The sequence below is a fragment of the Fringilla coelebs genome (assembly GCF_963513975.1).
Source record: "Fringilla coelebs genome assembly, chromosome: 22".
In the NCBI taxonomy this organism is placed as follows: domain Eukaryota; kingdom Metazoa; phylum Chordata; class Aves; order Passeriformes; family Fringillidae; genus Fringilla; species Fringilla coelebs.
Window position 1 is genome coordinate 9,466,983 of NC_140048.1, and position 6,000 is coordinate 9,472,982.

The following is a 6,000-nucleotide window of genomic DNA, read 5'->3' on the forward strand; positions in this document are numbered from 1 at the left end:
CTGGGTGGCTGCGTGGGCACCTCCCTCGCCCGCTCCTTCCACTTCAGCCAGTGCCAGCCTGTTTGTGTTCTGAGCAGGTTCCTTGGGGAGGGCAGCTCTGCATCTTAGGGAGCTTTGCACCTCACTTCAGTCCAGGTGGGATCTCCAGAGGGAAGCCACTGGATGCAGACGTGAGCTCTCTGTCACTCAGATTTCTGCTCTTCGTCGACCCTGCAAATCCAGGTGTTTTTAAGGAACATTCATTGGAAAGGTAATGGCAGAGTCCGACTAATGTTCTTTCTGGGTATCTATTAAATTGTGGAATGACTGTTCAGGATGTTTTCTTCCAGGCATTCAGAACCTCCTCTGACTTTACATCCTTCTCCCTCACTTTTCATCCCTTTTTCTGCCATGCCTTTGTCTCAGCTTCACCCTGCAGTGAGACACCTTTAGGCACATGAATAGTGAAATGGCTGGAGGTGACAGACCTCATGGCTTTCTTAATGCTCTTAACTCCCAGCACTTCCAGCTTGCTTAATGCTCTTAACTTCCATTCTTCATTATGCTGTCTTCTCCAGAGCTTTGGGGAAGGGCTGGTTAGCCCATACTGGTTAGTGTGGTCTGTGTAGTGTGGCTCCATCATCAGCCTCCCTGAGTACTGGAGGGCTGTGTGAGACACTCAGGACCAGGCAGGATATTCTTTACTGGAAATGCTAACCTGCATTTACAACTGCCACATCCACTCTCAGGGCAGGGGGAATGGCCATTTGGAAGGGAACCAAAGCATGAATCAGCGTGCTGATATCAAAGAGAACATTTCCCAGGAGCTGATGATCTGATATGGTGATTTGTAGGGAGACTGAAAGAACCAGCTGGACATTAATTGTCAGGAGTAGTGGATCCAAAGGCCATAGCTGCTTGTTGAAACCATGCTGAAACCATGCAGTAATCCTCTCTGTGGAGGCCAGAGTGCAAGTCCTGCACTGCCTCTCTCAGGGTGTCTGAGGCTCCTTGCTGAGCAGGGCCTTCCCCCCCTCTTTGAAATGTATTCCGCTATAAAGGGGAAAGAAAGCTAGGAATTGATTTTTGGTGTTTAAGATTGGGGTTTTTTTGAATGATAACATGAAAAAAAAAAGTAGTCCAAAAACAACTAATTTGTTTCCTTAATGGGTGCAAAATAGTTATGTAAAGCACAAGAGTTATCAAGCAGGATCCTCTTGCCACAGAACAGGTACAACACAGACAGTAGGATTTAAATTTCCTTCATGTTGTCTTCCTGCCTTAAAAATCAATCTCATTCTCATGGGAAACACTTTCACCTCGCATCATCACTCTTAGCTCCTCAGAGAGCAGTGGTGATGAGAGAGGAGGGACTGTGGGCACTTTGCTCCTTCTGAAGCTCCCTGCAATGACCTTATCTGCAGAGCTGAGCAAGCAAACACTGGGCAGTGGTGAAGTTTAAGGTGGCATCTCCTTCTAGTCACATTTCTTCCATTCCACCACTGCATTTTTAATCCAAATCCACATCTGTGCTGCCTTCCCTACCTTCCACATCTATCAGCAATGTCCTCTGATGTTCTCAGAAAATCCCTGCTGAAGCTTTTTCCTCAGGCCAGGCCTCTGACAAAGGATCTCTTCCAAAGCAACTCTGCTCCTGCTGGGATCTCTTAGCTTTCCCCATCTTTCCCCCTCTTTTTCCATGGACTTTTTTGCTCTTGGGAAAACAAGCACAACTCATCCCTCAGGTGTGGCCTCTTCATCAGGTGCTGGGTGAGCTGTACTGTTCTGATCCCTTATCTCTCAGCTCCTTGCCTTGGGGCTGAAGGTCCTGCACTCTGGTCCTGCAGCAGGTTCTCCACGTGCCTGGAGAGCTGATTGCCATGCCTTTGAAGAGTGCTGTCCCCTCCCATGTGTACTTCTGGGATGGCTGCATCGCTCTGCCCCGTGAGCTGTGCAGGGGTTAATGAATTCGTGCTTGTACAGCTTTTTGAAGATGAAAAGTGCCGTGGAAGGGCTCTGTTATTGTTACCCCGTATGAAGAGGTCTGTACCAGACCCAACCGTATTGTGTTTGGCCACTGGATGTCACAGCTGCTCAACACACAATGCAGAAAGGAAAAGTGCTTACCCAGCAATGAGCAGCAGCACTTTCCAGAGCCCTTGCTTGTTCTGTGCACTGTGTTTGTTTGTTTGCTGAGGGCCTTAGGGTCCTCTCCTTTGTTTGTGCACTGCTAAGGTCCATTTTTAGAGAGATGGAGCAGCAGTTGTGCTTCCCCTGCCTGCCATAACCCTGGGAGATGAGGAGCAAACTGAACATTTTTAGGGGAGCAGTGCAGATACCTGTAAAGCATTAATTCCACTGTGAACAGGTATTGGCACATGCTGCCAGGCTGCCTTGTCACCCAGTTCTTCCTTCTCTGTCCCATCCAGTGCACAGCACAGAGCCCTGGCATGATGGAAATCTTTCTCCAAGGCTCTCTCTCACACAGCTCCTTCCATCCCCACACTCAGACCAAGTTCCAGTGCTCCTCACACACAATGCAGTGGCAAGTCTGTCCACTGCCTTCCTAATCCTGCCTTCACGCTTTGCTTTCTTCCAAAGTCTCAAGCAGAGATCCAGAACATGAAATCCCCTTTCAGCAAAGTCTGTAGAGCAGCCCTAAAGAGACATTACAAGAGCTGTAATGACATTTCCTGGAAATGAAAATGAAGAGGGATTATTTGACCATGTTCTCTCCTTTTTATAGCATCACATTGTCCTTTTCTCCACCTTGGGGAAATGGCAGTGAAAGGCTGCTCCTGCCCATGGTGCAGCAAGGTGATAACCACCCCAGAAGTGATGTGAACATTAAAAAGGGAAAACTATTTTAAGATAATCCAAGGGTTACAGCTATAACTAAGAGTAATTGGCTGAAACTGAGCAAAAGAAAATTTAGGTTGACAATGAAGTGCAGGTAGCTAATGCTGAGATCTGTTAGACCGTGAAATGGAATTCGCAGAGGAAACCTCTCTGCTTTCAAATGGGCAAATCCTGCCTTTAGGAGCACTGGTGTAGATTTCTGGTGTCTGTCTCTGACTGCCTCAAAGCCCATTTCTTCCACAAAGCTTCAGCAGAATCATAAAGGTGTCTGAATTTATATCAGAAGAAGGTAGGAAGGTGTCCCTGCCCGTGGCAGAGGGTTGGACTAGATATTCTTTAAGGTCCCTTCCAAACCAAACCATTCTGATTCTATGATTAAATTTAGTCAAATACATCAAAATATTGTATAAGATGAAGGAGGTCTAAAGGGATTGTGTGAACTGGAGAAATGAATTCCAGCGCTTTTCTGCCTCTGTGATCTCTGTATGTACTTGAAAACCAGGGGCAGAAAGGGAAGGAAAGAAAAAGAGCCTGGGCAAAATATCAAAGAAATGAGGGCCAGTTTTGGAAATAAGATGTAGAAACATTACAGGAATTGTTGAATAAAAGAATCTCCTGTTTCAATCCGCACAGCTATTGTCAGCTTTCCTCATGGGCCTGGGCCTGCCAGCACTGGCTGATCTTTGCCTTTCATAAAGCTTGTGCAGGCTCTGGATGCCTTCACTCATCCAGCACAACCTCAGCAGAGAGAGCTCTGTTTGAAGAGGTTTCAGACTCTCTCAGAAAAACCTGAATGGCCTGATTGAAGGCACTCTGTCCATCTCACTTCAAACAGCCTGTTCCTGGTCAAACATTTCGCTGGGCTGGTGAGTGATGCAGCTCTTACTGCAAGCCCTGATGGAATTCCTGCTGATTCAGAGGCAGAGGAGTTAACCCTTTCAAGTTCTGGGTCAAAGGAGCACTGAGGTTTGAGCCAGCTACTTCAATGCCGCATCAATGTTTTAATGTGGCCACCAATTCTCAGAATGTCAGACTTGAGCTGAGCTTTAGGCTGGCGAGGACAGAGAGAATAGCCTGGGAGAAGAAGGATTTAAAAGATGGCAAAGAGTCAGGGGAAACTGCCGAGATAAAAGTGAAGAGCATGGAAGCCAACGATGTGGGATAAAAGGCTTATTTCCTACTGCAGTGGAGGCAGGAGGGGGAAGGCTGAGGTCTGTGTGAAAGTTCCCTGCTGCTGGGAAGAAATCATGCCAAGAATATTCATGGCTGACACACACTACACCAGATTTTCTCACTGGCTGAATCTCGGTGCAGAGATGAGTCCTGTTCCCGTCTCCACCTGAGAACCCCCAGCTCACCTCAGGCACGGTGCTGCTGTGATATGCCTGGAGTTCCCAGGCACTATGTCCATTCTTCTCTCCAGAAAATTATTCCGGAAAAAATTATTCACCAGAAATTATGTCCAGGTAGCAAAAGAGCTGACCAAGACAAGCTTCAGGCCAGCCAGGTTTAATACCACATACACTAAAAGAGCCCCAAGAACCAGTAACCAGTGGTTGACGTGGGCAATACTTATGCAGGAGGACTTCCATAACATTCACCTCCTAGTTAGAAGCTAAATATCCAAATACATTTCAAGAACTTAATTGAAATTATTGTTCTGTCCTAACCCCAAAACAAATTCATGCTTTGTGCCCTTAGTAAATCCTTTCCACAGATTGCTGTGTCTTCACAGAATCACAGAATGGTTTGGGTTAGAAGGGATGTTGAAGACAAGAATTTGAGCTAACATAAATGTGGGTTTTGGGTGTGCTGAGCACCCACAGCCCCCGCTGATGCCAAGTGAAATGTCACAAATACTGCAAAAGCTCCATTAAAAATGAATTTCAGTGCACCTCTCCAGTGCAGAGGTGATCCCCTGTGCCTGATTCTTCTTCGTACCCTCCTGTGCTGCTGTGTGGAATCCTGAAGTGCAAAGAGGTATAAACCCCCAAAATTTCGCCCTCAGCTAATTTCAAAGCCTATTTACACAACTGGATACACAAGGATTAAGAAGTGCATTGCAGGGCAGGTTTGCTTAGTTTGGTCCTTACACAGTTCAGTGCAACCGTCAGAATAAATGACTTCTTCAGAGGAGAGAGGGAAAAAACACATTTGGTTAATCAGCTCAATATTACAGCAGTTCCCAAAGATTAAACATGCACTGCACAAACCAGCAACCCAGGAAAGGCCTTTTTACGTTAACAATTCACTTGCAAAGAACAGCATTTTGAGCAAAATACCTGTATCTTCCTCAGCACAGAAACCTGAGTTCCCATGGCACCTGTAGCTCACCTGTGCCTCTTACTGGTGAATTGCTGTTATTATTCATAGAATCACAGCATAAGCAAGACTGCCTGTGCTGCAGCATCCTGGGGCCTGTACTGCCCAAACTGTCACCCAAACTGCCACCCCAGCTGCCCCCCACACTGCCACTCAAACTGCCACCCAAACTGTCACTCAGACTACCACCCAAACTGCCCCAAACTGCCGCTCAAACTGCCACCCAAACTGCCCCAAACTGTCACTCCAGGTCTTGCTTCTGTAGCTCAGCCTGACCCTCACCCCCAAACTCACCTCAGTTGCTGCCACCTTGCTGAGTGGCTGAAAATCACCTTGTTCCTGAAAATAATTGCCAATTTTATCACAAGTGGCAGGGACACTGGGAACAGAGTGCTGAGATTTCACTGATCTGAGTTTTCTTGCCTCGTGTTTAATATTGCTGCCTGTCACCTAAAACCAACAGCCCAGCTATGCTGCTTTTGTTGGAATCTCTAGTTCTTTTCCATAGAAGGTAAAAATTCCACTCCTGGGGAGATTTCTGCTTCCCTTTTGTTTTTAAAGCACGAGCTGGGGGCCAGGGCTGGGAAGAAAGGGCTGCCAGCAGTGTGTCATTCCTGAGGGAGGAGGAGGATTTTCAAAGGGAATGGCATTTGCCTGGTGACAGGATACAAAAAGGCAGGGAGAGAATCCATGGTCTGTTCCCTGTTCTGCCAAATGACTTTTACTGGACCATAGACAAGTATTTGCTTGGGCCACATTTTTAAGGAAATCAAGTGTCTGAAGAGACACAGAAGTCCACAAGAGCATTTAGACACCTGTCACCTGCTAGTTTTTATTTGA